We start from the raw sequence: 22,727 nt of genomic DNA, 5'->3' as shown, positions 1-22,727 counted from the left end.
CTGCAGAGAAAACCCCAGAATGTTAGTTTGAAAGACCCGGGCTCTATGCTGGAGCCCCGGGGATGCATGGAATTGTCCCCCCAATACCAGAATGGTATTGCAGTGACAATTCCATGATTCTAGACATGTTACATGGCCATGTTCGGAGTTACCATTGTGACACTACATATAGGTATTGACCTATATGTAGTTCACGCCTATAATGGTGTCTCCGCACTTACAAAGTCCAGGGCATTTGCCCTGAACAATGTGGGGGCACCTTGGCTACTGCCAGGGTGCCCTCACACTAAGTAACTTTGCACCTAAGCAAGATTAGACCACCGCACACAATCAATTCTAGTATAACACAAGTCTGTTACAATATGTAATGTCTGGTTTCCATTGGATAGATGAAACAAACATGTACGTCGGTGTTCACATCAGTTTCCTTGACAAATGATGTCTTTATTGTCAAAAGCGTTGTATTTTAGTAAACAAAGTACTTCACTGCAGACACAGCCAACACATGTTTCGTCACGCTGGTTACTTTTTCAAGGCTGTAGAAAAGCATATATATACATACTATGTAATTCTGCTTACATGGAAACTGATAAATAAATGTACATCATCAAATAATAGTGGTCAGATAACAGAAGTTTACTTAATTTGTGATCTCTGTATAGTCACCATATAAAGAATGGGAGTATCCCAAAGAATGAGCAGTCAAATATAAAAGTCATGGACATGGCCAAACCACCAAAAGTCACAAAAAGATATCAAAAAAACACTATGTGTGACATGCCAAAAAAAGACCCGGCAAAAAAGAGAAGAAAGACACACTGCAGAACATAGATAAAATAAAGAGATGAATACAGTTTCAATACATGCAATACACCTCAGTGCAATACTTTAGGAGAGAATCGAGATTGTGAATAGTCCAGATAAAGTAAAAAGTCAATAAAGAAACCGGGAAAAGTGGAACGGTGGTACCAGAAATGGTCGTACCTATTTGGGCGTGATGATGGCACGACAAATTCAATAAGTCAATCATAAAGGTAGTGTGAGTCTTTGCGTCTGGAAACGTAAGAAAGGGAGATAATGCGAAAACCAACGGTTATATGTAAAACCTACAAAGAGCGCAAAAGCGCATGTACTACCCGTACACAAACGATGCTAGGAACCCAACAACCTCTAAAATCTGGGAAATACCTGAAATTGGGCTATCCGAAATCAGAACTTCTAGTGTGCGAAAATGTCCAAGGTAGAGACAGGTTAGTCAGTACGGTAGACCATGATAAGTCCAAGACAAGTTCTAAAAAGAAATGAAAGAAGTCATAGCTAAAAATAACCTTTGGAAAATGAAAACAACATAAGCGTCATTCCCAAACGCCCAGAAAATACGTACACTGTGTACATATAACCCCAAAAAGTACACACAACCAAGGGATATTATATGCAAAGAGAATTCCTAATCACAAAATAGCCATAACATCAAGCGTCAAGTTAGATGAATCAATTAGGTACACCAGAGTAAGGAACACATGGGGATCTAATGTAGATCAAATAGATTAAGGTCTAATTTTTCCAGAATAACACTAATGTAGTTAGAGTATATATAAACAATTAACGCCCTCCAAGCAATTAAATGGGGCAACAAAAAAAGCCATGGCTGAATGACAGAAGTCATAACTTCAAGAAACTAAGAACCGCCCATAGTTACCGCCCATATGTTGTAAGGAGAGAAGAATAGTATGCTATCACGCTCCACTCAGAGCGCCCTGTATGTCAAAGCGAGCCGTATCTAAAAAGAAACTCTGTCCAGAATAGCAAAAGAAGTGTATGACCCAGCCTCAACTCACCGTAGCGGACAGGTGTCTGAGGTCCCAAGTGCTGTGGTCGTGCCGACAAACAGTCGGTACGTCGTAGTGCATGCGACCATAAGTAAGCGCGTGAGAGCAGTAGAAATCAAAATAGGACTACTGCATTAATAAGAAAAGTACAAAGTAAACAGAACACTGGCTGCATGGCAGCCATATTGGAACATCAAACTGAATAGAGTACATGATGCGATACTACAAAGAAAAGACTGTTTAACCAACGTCTATGCCAGGGCAAGTTGGAAAGAAAAATGAAATGTATGTAAAGGCAAATGGAAGTGCCATAAGATATAACACAAGAAGACGCCATAGAATATAGTACGTAAAACAAACACCGCATTAGTGACAAGTGCAAAAATGGTAAAATAGTTGGACACATGCAAGGCCGGTCCAAAAGAAAGACAAGTAGAGAAAGTAGAGAAAACAAGCATGATGAGGACAATAAGGGAAATATAACATAAACTTCATATATCCATGATGATTAATAACATATAATAAAAGAAACACATGTATATTCTACAAACATAACGGAGCCAAAAACAAAGAAATTCATTACATGCAGACAAAGTAATGTGGGTTTATGAGCAATTATACATCTCTAGTCAGAAAGAGGACATTGATAATACAAACATATATTAGATGAGTATGGTAACTATTGGCATAGATAGGCATATACCATCAGCATGACAGAGTAAAGTTCTTGTCGCAAGGTGCAGTTTCATATTGGGGTGCAAACACTTTAAGGTACAAAATACACAGAAATGGTAATTCTATGTGAACACGGTTAGGTGATGTAGCATATCCTAATTACACCAAGGGTATGAAAAGGGAAAGTAAAACATGAAAAAACAAGATGCGACACGGCTAACTGAGGAAAACATGGAACTCTCGGTGCATGTTGAGGCCCAACTCTACAGCCCGAAGTTTTAGTATCCATTTGGCCTCACATCTGCGTAGGTCTTTTGTACTGTTACCAAATCTGGGCGAAACATCTGCATGGGCAATTCCATGAAATCTAGGGCCAGATGTATGAAAACATGAGCTTGCGAATCGCAAATAGCGATTTTTAAGAAATCCCTATTTCCGAGTCGCCATTGGCCATGTAACAAAATTGCGATTCGGAATTAGCGATTTCTTAAAAATCGCTATTTGTGGTTTGCGAGGCCCATTTACAGAATCGCAATTTGCATTCTCGCAATTTGAGATTTTTTTGCGATTCGGTACAAAATCGCAAATTGCAAGAAAGTTCGAGAATGCACACCTGGAGGAGCCTGATGACATCACCAGCAGGAAATGAGTCATCCCAGGCAGTTTCAGGTACCACACCCAAACCAGCATCCTGAGAGAGAGCAGCCCAGCCACACAGAGCAGCACTCAGCAGGAGCAGAAACACCTGAGCCAGGATTGAGACCCCAGGACCAGCACAGGAGAAGCAAGAAAGGAAGCGCAAGCTTAAATTTAGTGAACAGGAGCTTGAGGTCCTGACTGAAGAGGTGGTGAGGAGCCATGACCGCCTGTTCGGGATATCTTCACTCCAGGTTCCTGAGAGCAAAAAAAGAAGATTATGGCTGGACATTCAAGCAAAAATATGCGCCATTGGAGTGGCACAGCGCTCCATAGAGGAGATTAAAAAAAAGGTGGTACGACCTGCGCTCCTGTGCAAAGGAGAGGGTGGCAAGGAGACTTGCGGAGGCCAGGGGTACAGGTGGCGGACCACCAACCGAAGCACCATCCACACCATTGGAGGACCTGGTGGAATCCACACTCCTCCCTGAAGCTGTGACAGGGGTCACAGACATCCACACCTCCGGTACACCGAGTACCAGCCAAGGTAAGTGCAATGTTGTTTGTGAACCCGATATGTGTATGCACAAAAGCCCCTTAGGAATTAGCATGTAATGTGAAGCAGTGTGTGAAGTAGACCAGTCCACATCTTAGAAGCAGCACAACAATGCATTATGGGAGTTGCGGTCCACAAGCTAGTACAGACAGTAGCAGAACAATGTAATGAAGTATAGTGACACCCAAGGTAACACAACACACACAACACCGTGTAGAGCAGTACCTGTACCTTTATTGCCATTTTCTGAGAGATAATGTAACATACAGAACTGACATGCTGCATATTGTTGTTGCAGGTGGGCCAGGCCCAGCAGCCACACACAGTCCATGAGTAGGGGAGACGGACACCCATCAGCCCTCAGACACCAACACCAGTGGGTCCCTCCACATCTCCACTGCCCGCCACAGGCCCAGGGCACTACCACTGCCAGAGTTCAGCGGCGACTCGGATGTGCAGCAGGAAGGGCCAAGCACACCGTCTGCACCAGACAGGCTCAGCCAGATTCTGGAGGGCAGGGGTCAGCCAGCACCACGCAGGATTGCAACAGAGTCCCAGCAGCAACCTCATGAGGCAGGTGAGAGTCCGTCCTTGTTCGGGGGCCTTGAGGCTGCTATGTTGCAGCAGCAGCACCTGCAAAACAAGCGAACACTTAGTTTGGACCGGAACCTGTGACTGCACAACCGACACATGATGGGCCTGCATCGGCAACTGGACGCACTAAATAGCAACATTACACAGCTGCGTGAGGGACAGGTGCAGGCTTCTGAGGACACCAGGGACCTAACTAGTGCAGTTCGTGACCTCTGCCAGGAGCTGCGCCATGAAAGGGTTAGCCGGCGCAGACAGGAACACAGATTCCGGACAATGTTTGGCAGCTACTGCAGGTCCTCCAACAGGATGGCGAACTCAACAGCACTAATCGCCCGTCGCGCAGATGCGGCACAAGTGGAGGCTGCACATACCAGCAAGGACGTTGTCCAGGGACTTGTGCACATCACAAATGTGATTGAACATGTAATGGGACAGAGATCTGCCACTCCCAGTGAGGTAGCCTTGGGGGTCACTGAGGACAGTTCAAGCCTCAGTAGTGTTGCCGTACCAGCAGCAGACACCAGACGGTGCAGTGCCAGGCACAGCACTGGCACTGAAGGTGACAATCAAGGTGCCAGTGACTTAACTGGGCACCCGAGTGGTGTGCGTGGGAGGAGAAAGTGACTCTTGCCGCCATTACACTGCTGTTGCCACTATGACGGAATAGTGCGTGACTCTGTTTATTTGTTAATTTGCGTTTCTAACATCACCTGTTTACTTTAGTTATCACTCATTCATTACCTGACGTAAGGTAATAAATTCATATCACTACAGGTACAGTTGTCAGTGGATTTGTGTCATTCATACTCACGTCTGAAATGGTTGTGTGTGATGTCGGCACGCCTTTGCCTTCCCTCTGCTGCACTGGTCCTGTCTGCTGGCTGTAGAGGTGGCATGGGATTGTCATCCTCATCTGATTCAGTGTCACTGATTTCTATAGGTATTCCCCTGGTTGTAGCTATATTGTGCAAGATTACACAAGTAGCCACTATTCTACATGTGGTCTCTGGACTGTACTGTAGTGCCCCTCCACTTTTGTGGAGGCAATGGAAGCTACTCTTCAGCAGTCCAAATGTGCGCTCCACCACGTTGCGGGTTGCCCTGTGTGCTGCATTGTATCTCCGTTCTGCTGGTGTTGTGGGATTGAGGTAGGGCGTCATCATGTAGGTGCGCACTGCGTAGGCACTGTCTCCTGGAAGGGACAGAAGGTGTGATGAGTAACTGAGCCATCTGACATGGGTTCGCCATCTATGCACCAGTGTTCAGAGTGACATTACCTAGTAGATATCCTTCACCAAACTCCCCAGCTCGCAGTCTTGTGTGAATGCCGCTGTGGCGAAAGATGTACGAATCATGTGTGCTCCCTGGGTACCTGGCCACGAGATCAGTTATGATATAGGAGGCATTGCATATCACCTGAATATTCATGGAATGTTGGTATTTACGGTTTCGGTACACATACTCTGTGGCTGATGGTGGACAGATTGCCACATATGTGCCATCTATGGCACCTAGGATGTGGGGGAACTGTGCTATCTGGTAAAACTCTATTTTTGTCTGCTGGATTTCCTGTGGGGTGTGGGGGAATCTGATGTACTGTTGGAGTTTGCTTAGCATGGTGTTGATAAATGCATTGAAAAATCTGGAGAGGGTACTCTGTGAAACCCCCCCAGCCGCTGCTATGACCCCTTGATAGCTCCCTGACGCGAGTAGGTGTAGGGAACATAATACCTGCACATGGGTGGGTATGCTGTGAGTCCTTAGTGTTCTGCACTGCAGTATGGGTTGTAGCTCAGCTATCAGATCAAGTATCATGGCTGAGTTCAACCTATACCTCTCAAATATTTCCTCCTCTGTCATGTCAAATAGTGTAATGCGCACTCTGAAAATGCGCTCCTGTCTCCTCCTCCCTCTCCTCAAACCTGCCAAGATCCTCATCCTCCTCGCCATGACGTAGAGTGCAGCCATTGTGGAAAAGAGTCTGAGGCATTCTGGGCCTCTTTATATAGGTTGCACCTGGTTACCACCTGGTTTCACTTAGTGGTATTTTGCATGTGCAAAATGCCATTCTGCGAAAATTCGCAAATTGCGATTTTTTGATGCATCTATTTGTGACTTGGAATTTGCAAATCGCATTTTGCACCTCGCAATTTCCTACTGGAAATACCGAATCGCAAAATGCGACTTGCAAAACCAGGTTGCAACGCAAAAAAATTGATTTCTTGTTTTTGGTCTGCGAATGCCTTTCATGCATCGCAGAGCACATTTTTGCACTCGCAAACGGACGATTTTTGCGATTCGCACCATTTGCGAGTGCAAAAACTTTTCATACATCTGGCCCCTAATGTTGAGAATGTCATTCTCCCCGTGCAAAAGGTTGAAGTGTGTCGCAAGAGGGTAGTTTGAAGTATGGTTCCTGATTGCTCTAATGTGTTCTTGAATTTGCTCTTTTAGTGGACGAATGGTACTGCCCACGTATATTAATCCACACACGCAAATGATGCAGTAAACAGTATACTTAGTATTACAGTTAATAAAGTGTCTGATGTGGTGAGTAATATTGGTATTGTAAGAAAAAGATGTTGTTTTGTTGAGAGCCATAGAGCAGGACACACAACATCCACATTTATAAAAGCCAGTAGGTTTGTTAGAGAGCTAAGTCGGCTGTGATGTCTTAGTAGAAGGTGTTAGGAAACTAGGACATAAAAGGTTTCTCAACGTTTTACCCCTGCTGTGTGTAATAGATGGTGTTTTATTGATTACAGAAGTCAAGCCAGCATCTAGTAGTAATATGTGCCAGTGTTTTTTTAGTATCTGATATATTAGCGTACTGGCGGGGCTAAACCTAGTAATGAAAGGAATGGGTTTTTTCCTCTTTGCCGATTGGGTGTGTTTGGTACGGCCTCTGATAAGTAAGGATTGGCGTTGTCTCAATGTATTTCGTTTGTTAGCCTTGGAGATCTTCCGAGTATCCTCTGGCACGAAAACGTTGTGCCAGGTCTCCAAGTTCTTCTGAGAAAATGTTATCATCACTACAGTTGCGACGTATCCATACCATCTCACCATATGGTATAGCCTGGATCTGAGATTTAGGATGTGCGCTGCGTGCGTGGAGAATAGAGTTACAAGCTGTAGGTTTCCTATACAATCTGGATGAAATCTTATTCCCGGTCACATATAATAGGAGATCAAGAAATTCAATTTGGGTGCTATTACTTTTGTAAGTAAAGGAGAGATTGAAGTCATTTGTATTGAGATGATCAATAAGAAGTTTCAAGTCAGGGATGCTGCCTGTCCATGTGGTGAAAATATCATCAATATATCTGCCCCAGAATAAAATATTTTGGGTAATCTGAGTGGGGCAGTTGGACCAAAGATGGCGTTTTTCGAATTGTCCTATATAGAGGTTGGCATAGGAAGGCGAAAATGTGTCACCCATAGCAACCCCCTGGCACTGCTGATACCAACGTCCATTATGTAGGAGCACGTTATTCTCTAGAACTAACCTAGTGAGATCCAGAAGCATTTGAGTATGTTCATATAAGGGAGCATCACGGTCAGCAAATGTTATGGAGAGCATTTCCAAACCCTTTTCCAGCGGAATGGAAGTGTACAATGAACTGACGTCCAAAGTTACAAAAGTATACTCCTCCGACCAGTCGATGTCCTCCAATTGACACAATAAGTCTCTAGAATCCTGTATATATGATGGTAGATTGCATACCAGAGGTTGTAAGAATGAGTCAATAAATTCTGAAATTTGTTCAGTAGGTGAGCCTATACCAGAAATGATTGGCCTACCAGGTGGAAACAGTCCAGGTTTGTGAACTTTAGGTAGAATATAAATACAAGGTGCCCTAGGTGTACTATTGGACAAAAATCTGCATTCTTGGTCAGAGATAAGAAACATGTTCTTCCAATACGTCAGTCTATCCTCAATTAGGTTGACAACTTTGTGTAGGGGGTTCACTGGTAAGTATGAGTAGGCTGTAGTGTCACTTAGCTGTCTGTCAATCTCAGACACCTAGTCCGATCTATTCATAACCACCACATTACCCCCTTTGTCAGCTTCTCTAAGAATGATGTCCGTGCAAGTAGAAAGTCTCTGTAAGGCCAAGAACTCCTTATGGTTTAAGTTATTTCTCATTCTACGAGTGTGTGTCCTGAGTTTGTCCTCCAATTCAAAAAGATCAGTACTTACAGCCTTATAAAAGACATCAATATTGTTGTCAGGGGGTAATATGGGAACAAAGGTCGATTTAGGTTTTAGACCACTGTCAAGATCCAAATTAGGTTGGATGTTCAGGTAAGAGAGTAAGTCCTCCATGCTCACTCCAGAAGGAGTAGTAGGATCCAGTGATAGAACAGTCTGAATGTCACGTATGTCGCTTATGGATCTATTACATGTACGTTGGATGGGATTGGGTACCTTGTTGTGTATTGCTTTATTAAGAAAGAATTTCTTCAATTTAAGTCGACGTATGTACTTGAATAGATCTATATGGATTTCTGTGAAATCTGGTCTGTAAACAGGACAGAAACCCAAGCCTTTTTGCAGAATATTTATTTTGTTATTAATCAGTATCAGCTTGGACAAGTTAATAACCTGTACTGAATCAATCATAGGTGAGGGGGGTAACGGAACAGTACAACAATTCAAGTTTTCTGAGTCCTGGCGATGGAGCGAGTGGTCACGCCCTCATTTTTGTCTCCCACTGTGTTTCTTCCCACCCCTATGGGTGGGTTTGCGTTTGGGAGCCTGTTGTAATTCTGCCGTATACCCTTTCTGTAGCGACCCAGTTCATCTAAAAAAGGTGAGGGCTTGGGAACACTCTGTAGAGGCAAATTAGTAGCGGATCCTTCTGTAGAGGGGTCCACACTAGTATTTGAGAGATTGGAGACGTCTGAAAGGCTACTGGGAGTTGACACATCTAAGAGATTAGTTTCACTGCTCTTCGTGTTACATTCATTGTTAACCTGGTCAAATCGGCGAGCAAAAGTATAGATGCGACCTTTCACATAATCATTTTCATCTCTAGTGAGTTTTCTGTGTTTTTTGTCCTTTATGTACAGTTGGTAACCGTTAAGTATGTCTCTCAATATGTTATAATTTTTTTTGGTTGCCTCCGGGAGATTCACATTTTTTATTTTTCCTCTAAAGCAGAGATTTCAAGTAGTAACTTGTCCCTTTTTCTATCGGCATGTTTGATGAGTATGTTCATCATGGACGTAGAAGAAATTAGGTGTTCCCATTCCCCTAGAAGATCTGGGTCAAGATCGTCAAGATCGTCAAAAGATGGAAAAATAATTACACATAACCCCCTAAGAACTTGTTTTAACTCAATGTATCACTTGAGTGTGGTAGCATCCCATCACCTGGCTAGTTCTTGTTTTTCAGTCTTTCAAGTCTGATGAATTTTTGTCTAAGACCTTCCTTAATACTAGAGTTGGTCCCGGTGGGGATAAAGGTAGATTTTTTATCGAATAGTTCAACAGCTAAAGTATCATGATTGTCATCAAAAGAAGCCATGTCCAAAATTTAGTACACAGAGCAGTGATAAATTAAAGTATATGTGTGACCTAGGGTGTGGAGAAGGAGGTGATAGTGTACCATAACTTTCTGCCATGCTTGCAAAGAGTTCAAGCGCTGAGCAAGATGCACTTGAGTGGCAATAGGTAGTTTGTGGGCTTCCAGGCAGGTGTGGGGTCCTGTGTAGATCGATGGCCCTATCTTGTAGGAGAAATGGAAGAGACAGCAGGTGAAGGGTCTTTTGGTTGCTCCAGGCAGGAGGTGCAGCAGTTGCTGTTGCAGCATCCAGAGTCCAGAGACCAGAGAACCTCCGCAGTATAGCTGTGGGTGGTAGGGGAGCCATTGTTCGTGGATCTGTGTGCGGTCAAGGCTCAGATGGATGCAGACGGGCTTGCTTTTGGTGTACCTTTGGCGAGCCAGCAGCACAACCACTACATGCACCAACTGCACAGCCACACTGTGGCCTTGGATAAGTACGTCCTGGGGAGAGAGAGGGGTGCTGGGTGGTGGGAGCAGGATGAGGGAAAGGGCAAGAAGTGGGTGGGAGGGGGCGAGAAGCGAGGCAGAAAGGGCAGGAATGGAAAGGGGAACATATGCAGGAAGAGATCATTTGTCAGAGAAACTGATGTGAACACCGACGTACATGTTTGTTTCATCTATCCAATGGAAACCAGACATTACATATTGTAACAGACTTGTGTTATACTAGAATTGATTGTGTGCGGTGGTCTAATTTTGCTTATATGCAGGAAATATACTGGACAGGAACAGAAAGAGGTGAAAACAATTAAACGGCAGCAGAGAGAAGCAGAGAGTGATTAAACTAGAGAAACAGGCAACAAAGAGGAAAAAGAAGAGAGAGATCAAAAAAAGACATGGGCAACAAAGAGGAAAAAGCAGAGAGAGATCAGAGAGTGGCAGCACAGAATGAGAAGAGGAAGGTATTAAAGCTGAAACATGAAGTAGATGTAAGCACGGCAGCATGCGAAGCTGGACAGGAAACCTGTCATGGGGTACCAGGCATGGGGACCTGCTGAATGGGGTCATGGTGTGCCCTCTATTAAGTAGGTTTGCACCTAACCTTCACTAAGTGTGGGTTAGACATATAGGTGACTTATAAGTTACTTAAGTGCAGTGTAAGATGGCTGTGATATAACGTGGACGTTATTTCACTCAGGCTGCAGTGGCAGTCCTGTGTAAGAAATGTCTGAGCTCCCTATAAGTGGCGAAAGAAATGCTGCAGCCCATAGGGATCTCCTGGAACCCCAGTACCCTCGATGCCTAGGTACCATATACTAGGGAATTATAAGGGTGTTCCAGTGTGCCAATCAGAATTGGTAAAATTAGTCACTAGCCTGCAGTGACAATTTTAAAAGCAGAGAGAGCATAAACAGTAAGGTTCTGGTTAGCAGAGCCTCAGTGATACAGTTAGGCACCACACAGGGAACACATACAGGGCACATTTTATGAACACTGGGGTCCTGGCTATCAGGATCCCAGTGACACATTCAAAAACAAACTTATATATAAGTAAAAATGGGGGTAACATGCCAGGCAAGATGGTACTTTCCTACACAACCCCCACCCCTCCCAAACAAGGGACAATAAGGCTAACCTTGCCCAGATGAGTCTTCATTGTCTAAGTGAAAATATCTGGAGAGTCCATCTGCATTGGAGTGGTTACTCCCAGGTCTATGTTCCACTGTATAGTCCATTCCCTGTAGGGATATTGACCACCTCAACAATTTAGGGTTTTCACCTTTCATTTGTTTTAGCCAAAGTAGAGGTTTGTGGTCTCTCTGAACATTAAAGTTAGTACCAAACAGGTATGGTCTCAACGTTTTCAGTGCCCAGACCACAGCAAAGGCCTCCCTCTCTATGGCAGACCAACACTTTTCTCTAGGGGTCAACCTCATGCTGATGAAAGCAACAGGTTGATCTTGGCCCTCAGTATTAAACTGTGATAGCACTGCCCCAACCCCCAATTCAGAAGCATCAGTCTGGACTTTGAACTTTTTGGAGTAGCAAGGGCTTTTTATGACAGGTGCAGAGCACATAGCCTGTTTGAGCTCATCAAAAGCTTTTTGACAGCTGGCTGTCCACAATACCTTTTTAGGCATTTTCTTACTAGTGAGGTCATTAAGAGGAGCTGCAATGGAGCCATAATTCTTAATAAACCTCCTATAGTACCCTGTGAGACCTAGAAAGGCTCTCATCTGGGTTTGAGTTGTAGGGGGAGCCCATTCCATAATGGTCTGGATCTTGCCCTGCAGTGGTGCAATCTGTTCTCCACCTACTAGGTGGCCCAGATAAACCACTTTTCCCTGCCCTATCTGGCACTTTGAGGCCTTGATAGTGAGGCCTGCATTTTGCAGGGCCTCCAAAACTTTCCACAGGTGGACCAGGTGATCATCCCAGGTGGAGCTAAAGACAGCTATATCATCTAGAAATGCTGCACTAAAAGCTTCCAACCCTTGCAGGACTGTAAAGCTAAACAAAGAGGGTAGTAAAGGTGAAAGAGTAAACACAATTATTTAAATATAAAGAAAATACAAACAAGGTGCTGGTGAACTTAATGCCCTACCACCCATGGGCAAAGTCAAGTGTCAAGGAGAGAAGAAAGCTCTCTTTAGCACAAGTAGAGATAAACAGAAAAAGAACACCGCACACAGGCCAAATTTATTTTGAGTAAAGCAAGAGTCCAATAGATAACAAATGATGTCTAATATCCATTGAGTAGACGGGATGAACAATGCATGATGTCCAAGTCAGACAATATTTGGCAGATGATGTTCTTTATTGACAGGATTATGGTGTTCAGGGTACACACTGTACTTCACTGCAAACACAGCCAACACGTGTTTCGACATCATTTGTTATCTATAGGACTCTTGCTTTACTCAAAAAGAAATTGTCCTGTGTGCGGTGTTCTTTTTCTGTTTATCCCTTGCAGGACTGTGTTCACTAACCTTTGAAAAGTGGCAGGTGCATTCTTCAGACCAAGAGGCATCTCAGTGAATTGATAGTGCCCTCCAATGGTTGAAAATGCAGTTTTGGGTTTAGCATCTTCTGATAATTTAATCTGCCAATACCCTGCAGTTAAATCAAAAGTGCTCAGATACTTGGCAGAAGCCAGTGTATCAATCAGCTAATCTGCCCTGGGTATAGGGTGAGCATCTGTCTTGGTTGCTTGGTTGAGCCCTCTATAGTCAACACAAAACCTCATCTCTCTTTTACCATCCTTACTGTGAGGTTTTGGAACAAGCACCACTGGGCTAGCCCATGGGCTTTCTGAAGACTAAATCACTCCTAAGTCTAACATTTTCAGAACCTCTTGTTTAATGCAGTTCCTGACATGGTCAGGCTGCCTATAAATCTTACTCTTGACAGGTAAACTGTCTCCAGTATTGATTGTATGCTCACACCAAGTAGTGGTACCTGGTATCAGTGAGAAGAGTTCAGAAAACTGGCTTAAAAGATTTACACAGTTATCTTTCTGCTCAGCAGTAAAACAATCTGTCAGTACTACTCCCTCCACTAAGCCATAAGCTTCAGTGGTGGAGAAGAGATCAGGGAGAGGGTCACTCTCTTCTTCCTGTCCCTCATCAGTTGCCATGAGCAGGGTGAGATCAGCCCTGTCATAGGGTTTCAGGCGGCTGACATGGAGCACCCTAAGGGGACTCCTGGCAGTGCACAGGTCTACCAAGTAGGTAATCGCACCCTTTTTCTTAACAATTAGATGGGGTCCACTCCATATGTTCTGGAGTGCTCTTGGGGCCATACCCACACCTTCTGTCCTGGGTGGTACTGGGGCAGGACAGCCTTCTGGTCAGGCCATTGCCTTTGCAGCTCCTGGCTGGCCTGAAGGTTTTTACTGGCCTTTTTCATGTACTCAGCCATTCATGATCTTAGGCCAAGTACATAATCCACAATTCGTGTTTAGGAGCTTTTAAAGGTTGTTCCCAACCCTCCTTAACAGGTGCAAGGGGACCTCTCACAGGGTGCCCAAAGAGGAGTTCAAGGAGGATAAAGCCCACTCCTTTTTGGGGTACGTCCCTGTAAGCGAAAAGGAGGCAAGGTAACAGGACATCCCATCTCCTTCTGAGTTTTTCAGGGAGTCCCATTATCATGCAAAAAGAACAAGTGATGGACGGACTGCTGAACAATATCAAACATTTACCCCCAGTACAGAAATTTGGGCCTAAATCCATCGTTTTTTTGCCACCCATGCCGTTCCAGTTTGGACCCAGCTATATGCAAATCAGTCTTGACCCTGTTCCCCATAGGAACAGTCCAGCCCGAACTGCCAAGCCAAGCCCTTCCTGGACTGGAAACAAGCATCCTAGGACCAGTTTCAGGGTATCACCCTCATCAGCCAGGCTAGCTTAATTCCAGTGGCATGTGGAGCACGGGACCCACTTCTGGGCATACCCTTCCCACTTGGGGCAACAAATGCAAAAAAAACAAGTGATGGACGGAATGCTGAACAATGTCAAACATTCACCCCCAGTACAGAGATCTGGGCCTAAATCCATTGTTTTTTTGCTATCCATGCCGTTCCAGTTTGGACCCAGCTATATGAAAATCAGTCTTGACCCTGTACCCCATAGGAACAGTCCAGCCCGAACTGCCAAGCCAAGTCCTTCCTGGACTGGAAACAAGCATCCTAGGACCGGTTTCACGGTATCACCCTTCAGCAGCCAGGCTAGTTTGATTCCAGTGGCATGGGGAGCACAGGACCCACGTCTGGGCATACCCTTCCCACTTGGGGCAACAAATGCAAAAAGAACAAGTGATGGACGGAATGCTGAACAATGTCAAACATTTACCCCCAGTACAGAGATCTGGGCCTAAATCTGTCGCTTTTTGCCAGCTTGCACCCAGCTATATGCAAATCAGTCTTGACCCTGTTCCCCATAGGAACAGTCCAGCCGGAACTGCCAAGCCAAGTCCTTCCTGGACTTGAAACAAGCATCCTAGGACCGGTTTCAGGGTATCACCCTTCATCAGCCAGGCTCCAATACCCACACCTTCTGTCCTGGGTCGTACTGGGTCAGGCCAGCCTTCTGGTCATGCCATTGCTTTTGCAGCTCCTGGCTGGCCTGAAGGTTTTTACTGGCCCTTTTCATGTACTCAGCCATTCATGATCTTAGGCCAAGTACATAATCCAAAATGTCCTGTTTAGGAGCTTTTAAAGGTTGTTCCCAACCCTCCTTAACAAGTGCAAGGGGACCTCTCACAGGGTGCCCAAAGAGGAGTTCAAAGGGGCTAAAGCCCACTCTTTTTTGGGGTACATCCCTGTAAGCGAAAAGGAGGCAAGGTAACAGGACATCCCATCTCCTTCTGAGTTTTTCAGGGAGTCCCATTATCATACCTTTGAGAGTTTTATTAAACCTCTCAACCAGACCATTTGTTTGTGGATGATAAGGAGTAGTGAACTTGTATGTTACACCACACTCCTTCCACATTGCTTTGAGGTATGCAGACATGAAGTTACTACCTCTGTCTGACACCAATGTCTTAGAGAAGCCCACCCTGGAAAAGATTCCCAGGAGGGCCATTGCCACTGCAGGAGCTGTAGTGGTCCTTAAGTGGATGGCTTCTGTATACCTGGTGGCATGGTCCACTACCACAAGGATAAACCTATTGCCTGAAGCTGTTGGAGTGCCAAGGGGGCCAACAATGTCAACCCCTACCCTTTCAAAGGGCACCCCAACCACAGGAAGTGGAATTAAGGGGTCTTTGGAGTGCCACCAGTCTTGCCACTGGCTTGGCAGGTCACACAAGAGCAACAACACTTTTTGGTGTCCTCTGACATATGAGGCCAGTGAAACAGGGGAACAAGCCTGTCCCAAGTTTTACTCTGGCCCAAATGCCCAGCCAAAGGAATGGCATGTGCCAAGGTAGTAAGGAACTCCACGTATTGAAAATGGGTGACCAATCTCCTGGCAGCTCCAGGTTTAGGGTCCCTTGACTCAGTATACAGGAGGTTGTCTTCCCAATACACCGTATGGCTATCACTGACATCCCCATTCTGCTGCTTGACAGCTTGCTTTCTCAAACCCTCTAGTGTGGGACAGGTCTGCTGTGCCACACTCAGCTTGTCCCTAGCAGGCCCCCCTGCACCCAAAAGCTCAGCAGTGTCTGCTGCCAGCTCATCTGGGGTAGGGTCTGCACAGGGAGAGGATTCCTCTTCCCCAAAAGGGGAATCTTCTGGTGAGGGATGGGTAGTGGGCAAGGATTTACCCTTCCTACCCCTAGCTTTTGGGAGCACTTGGTCCATTGTTCCAGGATCCAAGTTTCGCTGTCCTTTTTGCTTTTTGGCCTGAGCCCTTGTGAAAGCAAATATATGCCCAGGAATGCCCAGCATTGCTTCATGAACCTCCAACTCCACTTCAGACCAAGCTGATGTCTCCAAATCATTGACTAGTAAGCAATCTACAGGTAATTCAGTGGCTACCACAACTTTCTTTGGACCAGTAACCCCCCCACAGTTGAGATTCACAACAGCCATGGGGTGGCTAAGTGTGTTATTGTGAGCATCAGTCACTTGGTACTGCTGACCAAGTAGGTGTTGATCAGGGTGAACCAATTTCTCTATAACCATAGTTACACTGGCTCCTGTGTCCCTGTAGGCCTCAACACCATTAAATAGGGGGTAGTTGTTTGTACTTACCCATATTGAGGGGACAAGCAACCAAGGTGGCAAAGCCAATGCCACCATAAGAGATTAAAACAGCCTCTGTGGTCTCCCTAACAAGACCAACCCCAACTACACTACCAATAGTGATCCCAGCTACACCCTTGGATTGGCCATTTGTAGTAGACTTCCCACCACCACTGCTATTAATAGGGGCGCTAGAGGTTGCAGTTTGGGTTGTGGTGGTGGGAGCCTTGGTGTTTTTCTTTGCACATGTTTCATCACTTGCCCAGTGGCCTTTTACTTTACATAAATAACACCATGGCTTTTTCTGATTGTGAGAAGAGGATTTGGACCCACCACCCCCAGAGGATTTTTATGGGCCTGATAAAGACTCAGAATGTTTTTTACCTTTGTTCCCACCCTTGTCAGAAGACTTCCCATCCTTCTTCTTGCCATCCTTGTTACCCCCTGTATGAACTTTTCTGTTCACTCTTGTTCTGACCCATTTGTCTGCCTTCTTTCCCAATTCTTGGGGAGAGGTCAGATCTGAGTCTACCAAGTACTGGTGCAACAAATCAGATACACAATTGTTCAGAATATGCTCTCTCAGGATTAGATTATACAGACTTTCATAGTCAGTCACCTTACTGACATGTAACCAACCCTCCAAGGACTTCACTGAACAGTCTACAAAGTCTGTCCAGTCTTGAGAGAACTCTTTTCTGGTGTCTCTGAACTTAATTCTGTATTGTTCAGTGGTTAAGCCAAATCCATCCAAGAGAGCATCCTTCAAAACTTTGTAGTTATTAGCATCACTTTCTCTGACAGTAAGGAGCCTATCCCTACCCTTACCAGTGAAAGATAGCCACAAGATAGCAGCCCACTGCCTTTGAGGGACCAACTGTACCATACAGGCCCTCTCAAGTGCAACAAACCACTTGTTAATGTCATCCCCTTCTTGTAAGGGGGGACTATCTTATGCAGGTTTCTGGAATCTTGCTCTCCCTCACAGGATTGCTATCAAAAACACTGCTGCTGCCACCATGGGGAACTAACCCCAACCTCTGCCTTTCCCTTTCCACATCCAGAGATTCCCTGTCTAAGGCCAACTGCTGCTGTTTAAGCTTCAGCCTGGCCTCTTTAAACCTCAGCTTTCTGAGTTCCCTTTCAATTAAGTTATCCTCAGGGTGGGAAGCTTGGGAATTGTGAGACACAGAAGTAATGTGGGAATTGGCAGAGTTGGACCTGTCCATAACTGACTGGACTCTAGTAACCTGGCCTTTAGTAGTGAAAGGTGGCCTACTAATGTGTGACCCCCCTCCCACTACCAGTGTCACTAGGTGGCCTGTTAGCTGACAGGTCCTTGGAAGAACCCTCCCCAGCATCCTCAGGGGACTCCTCTGAGTCTGGCTGGGTATCCCCCTCCTCTACCTCCTGATCCTGGGATGGGCCGGACTGGTTTTGGCCACTTTCTAGAAGAAGGCTAAGGAGAAGATCTTTCGTAAGATTCTTACCAATTGCTAAACCTCTTTCAATGCAGAGACCAATCAAACTTTTAAAGTTTAGATTCCCATATGTTGCAAGGACAACTGTGGGAGTAAACTCTACTGCAGACATGACAGAAAAGGTTTAGGACAGAGAGAGAAAAATGTTTTGGGGACATTTTAAAGAACAGAGAAAACAACTTTTTCAAACTTTTGAAAACTTTAAAAAGTTTTCAGAAACTTTTCAGAAACGTTTTAGAAAGTTTTAGAGAAGGAAAGTTAAACTGTTTAGGTTACTGTGTATATTCTGAATTATTTGGTATATGTTCTTATGAAAAGCGCCAATGACAAAGGGGTAAAGCAGTTACAAGTACTTATCCCACCGCTGCACCACCAATGTAGGAGGCTGGCCTGGCTTATAGTGGGTACCTGATGGTACTTACACCTTGTGCCAGGTCCAATGATCCCTTATTAGTAGATTAGTAGTGTTCTAGCAGCTTAGGCTGATAGAGGTAGCTATAGCAGAGCAGCTTAGGCTGAGCTAGGAGACATGCAAAGCTCCTACTATACCACTTATATCACTTAGCACTATATCATAAGAAACCCAATACTCAGAGTTACTAAAAATAAAGGTACTTTATTTTAGTGACAATATGCCAAAAGTATCTCAGAGGATATACTCCCTTAGGAGGTAAGTAATATACACAAAATATACACACAAACCAAAATCAGGTAAGTAAACAGTTAGAAAAGTAGTGCAAACACTGTAGAACACAATAGAATGCAATAGGAGACAAAAGGCCTAGGGGCAACATAAACCATATACTCCAAAACTGGAATGCAAACCACGGATGGACCCCAGGCCTAATTTAATGTGTAGAGGGTCGCTGGGAGTGTAAGAAAACACTAAGGGTGTCCAAGATACACCACCCCAAGACCCTGAAAAGTAGGAGTAAACTTACCCTACTACCCTGGAAAGACAGTAAAGTCGAGATAGGGGATTCTGTAAAGACAACAACTGACTGCAAAGCACTGAAGATGGATTCCTGGACCTGACGACCTGCAAAGGAAGGGTACCAAGTCCAAGAGTCACGCAAGTCCCCAGGGAGGCAGGAGTCCACTACACGCCGGATGAAGGTGCAAAAGGGCTGCCTCTGGGTGGAAGAAGCTGAAGATTCTGCAACAACAGAAGGTACCAGGAACTGCTCCTTTGGTCAGAAGATGTCCCATGGCGTGCTGGAGGACGCAGAGTTGTTTCCACACAGAAAGACTGCAAACAAGCCTTGCCAGCTGCAAGAGTTGCAGTTGAAGATTTTGGATGCTGCCAGGGCCCAGGAAGGACCAGGAGGTCGCCCCTTGGAGGAGGGGACAGAGGGACCGCTCAGCAATACATAGAGCCCAGACAAAATCAGGCAGCACCCACAAAAGCACCTGAGCAGGCATTCAGAAGATCTGAGCACGGCGGTCATCTCAGCACAACAAAAGAGGGTCCCACGAAGTCGGAGTCCAAATCAGCGAGTTGGGCAATGCAGGACGGAGTGCTGGGGACCTGGTCTATGCTGTGCACAAAAGAAGTCTTGCAAAACTTCACAGAAGCCCTAACAGCTGCTGTTCAAGCAGTACACAGGATTACTGTCTGGCGTGGGGAGGCAAGGACTTACATCCACTGAATTTGGACAGAAGGGCCACTGGACTATCGGGGACACTTGGATCACGCTCCTGTGTTCCAGGGACCACGCTTGTCAAGATGAGAGGGGACCCAGAGGACCGGTGATGCAGAAGTTTGGTGCCTGCGTTAGCAGGGGGAAGATTCCGTCGACCCACAGGAGATTTCTTCTTGGCTTCCAGTGCAGGGTGAAGGCAGACAGCCCTCAAAGCATGCCACCAGAAACAGTTGAGAAAGCCGGCAGGATGAGACGCTACAATGTTGCTGGTAGTCTTCTTGCTACTTTGTTGCGATTTTGCAGACGTCCTGGAGCAGTCAGCGGTCGATCCTTGGCAGAAGTCGAAGAGAGAAGTGCAGAGGAACTCTGGTGATCTCTTGCATTCATTATCGGATGAGAAACCCACACGAGAGACCCTAAATAGCCCTCAGAGGAGGATTGGCTACAGAGAAAGGTAAGTACGTATCAGGAGGGGTCTCTGATGTCACCTGCTGGCACTGGCCACACCGAAGTCCCCATTGTGCCCTCACACCACTGAATTCAAGATGGCAGAGGTCTGGGACACACTGGAGGAGCTCTGGGCACCTCCCCTGGCGAGGTGCTGGTCAGGGGAGTGGTCACTCCGCTTTCCTCTGTCCAGTTTCGTGCCAGAGCAGGGCTGGGGGGATCCCTGAACCGGTGTAGACTGGCTTATGCAAGGAGGGCACCATCTGTGCCCTACAAAGCATTTCCAGAGGCCAGGAGAGGCTACTCCTCTCAGGCCTTTAACACCTATTTCCAAAGGTAGAGGGTGTAACACCCTCTCTCAGAGGAAATCCTTTGTTCTGCCTTCCTGGGACTGGGCAGCCCAGGCCCCAGGGGGGCAGAAAGCTGTCTGAGGGTCGGCAGCAGCGGTAGCTGCAGAGAAAACCCGATAGAGTTAGTTTGGCAGTACCCGGGCTCTAGGCTGGAGCCCCAGGGGTGCATGGAATTATCCCCACAATACCAGAATGGTATTGGGGTGACAATTTTATTATCCTGGACATGTTACATGGCCATGTTCAGAGTTACCATTGTGACGCTACATACAGGTATTGACCTATATGTAGTTCACGCGTGTAATGGTGTCCCTGCACTCACAAAGTCTGGGAAATTTGCCATGAACAATGTGGGGCACCTTGGATAGTGCCAGCATGCCCTCATAATAGGTAACTTTGCACATAACCTTTACTAAGTGAGGGTTAGACATATAGGTGGCTTATAAGTTACTTAAGTGCAGTGTAAAATGGCTGTGAAATAACATGGACGTTATTTCACTCAGGCTGTAGTGGCAGTCCTGTATAAGAATTGTCTGAGCTTCCTATGGGTGGCAAAAGAAATGCTGCAGACCATAGGGATCTCCTGAACCCCAATACCCTGGGTACCTAGGTACCATATACTAGGGAATTATAAGAGTGTTCCAGTGTGCCAATAAGAATTGGTAAAATTAGTCACTAGCCTGCAGTGACAATTTTAAAAGGAGAGAGAGCATAAACACTGAGGTTCTGGTTAGCAGAGCCTCAGTGATACAGTTAGGCACCACACAGGGAACACATACAGGGCACACTTTATGAGCACTGGGGTCCTGGCTAGCAGAATCCCAGTGACAGAGGCAAAAACAAACATATATATAAGTAAAAATGGGGGCAACATGCCAGGCAAGATGGTGCTTTCCTACACTTTATTTTTATAACACTGAGGCCCATATTTATACTTTTTTAGCGCCGCAGGTGCGTCATTTTTTTACGCAAAAGCGGCGCAAACTTACAAAATACAATTGTATTTTGTAAATTTGCGCCGCTTTTGCGTAAAAAAATGGCTCAAATGCGGCGCTAAAAAAGTATAAATATCGTCCTGAGTGTGTTTTCTCTCATGTGTGTGAGTACTGTGTGACTACAGTGGTATTGCATGAGCTTTGCATGTCTCCTAGTTAGGCCTTGGCTGCTCATCCACACCACCCCTAGAGAGCCTGGCTTCTAGACACTGACAACATTTTACTAATAAGGGATAAGTGGAACTGGTATAAGGTGTAAGTACCATAGGTACCCACTACAAACCAGGCCAGGCTCCTACATCATCCCCTGGAGGAATCTGCTTGGGTCTGGTCGCCTCGTCTGATTTTAAAGGTCAAATAGCACTTTACTTGCTTGTGCAGTGAGTATGTTTCTGTTTTCATACTTGGTCCTCACTGCATTTAGTGTTTGCTTTGTATAGATGTTGGCTCTGTATAATGGTGCAGCGCAGTATCTCTTCTTTCAGCTCTATCAGGGGACTTCAGTGGTCTTTCCGAATAAGCTCCTCTGCAGGTCCTTTAACTTCTTCAATGGCTACGAGTGGGCTGGAGAAGGCTTTGACTCCACATATACCAATCACAGATTGCTTTGCATCGATTTGGTGCACACATGGCATGCATGAGGAGTTTGCTGCACCTTTGCAAACTCTGAGGAAGAGCAGCTTCTTCGGGGTTCGTATTCCCTACCCGTAGCAACTTGTTGTGTCTTCCGCAGCCTGGGAGCATGCAAATAAAAAATGCCACACACACTGCAACAGATGTCTTTATTCCTCAACAGATGTTCGCACTCTGCAAGCAATGCACATACTTTTATAACCACACCTTAAAACCTCCCATCAGATTATGTGTTTCCTGTCTAGGGTCCACTCTGGACCACGAGGGTCCTGAAGCTTTTGCAATGTACTCCTGCAGACCGCTTGCGGTCAACTACCCAAGTGGTACACATTCCCACAATAGCAGACAGCCATCTTCACTGCCACATCACACATCCATGCTGCACATTCTCACACTGCATCTCTCTTAGCTGTCTGAGTTATCCACCCATTATCCTTATTGCACCTCGAGCAAAATATAAAGTTTGTCATTAGACAACTAATATATCTACCTTTTGTTTTAGTCTTAATGACAACTTTGTCAAAAATCTTGTGGCATAATTTATACTTAGTCTGTCCCCTTTATCTAATGTCCCCAGACAGTATTTTAATTCCTTCTGTTTCCAGTCTATTGATTGCAAATAGCAGACGTCACGTACATAACATTTCTCTTGTTCTGGCTCCTGTTTCTGTTCTTTATACTGAAGCCGCGT

The sequence above is a fragment of the Pleurodeles waltl genome, chromosome 5, assembly GCF_031143425.1.
Source record: "Pleurodeles waltl isolate 20211129_DDA chromosome 5, aPleWal1.hap1.20221129, whole genome shotgun sequence".
NCBI lineage: Eukaryota > Metazoa > Chordata > Amphibia > Caudata > Salamandridae > Pleurodeles > Pleurodeles waltl.
Note: the sequence above shows the minus strand (reverse complement) of the source record.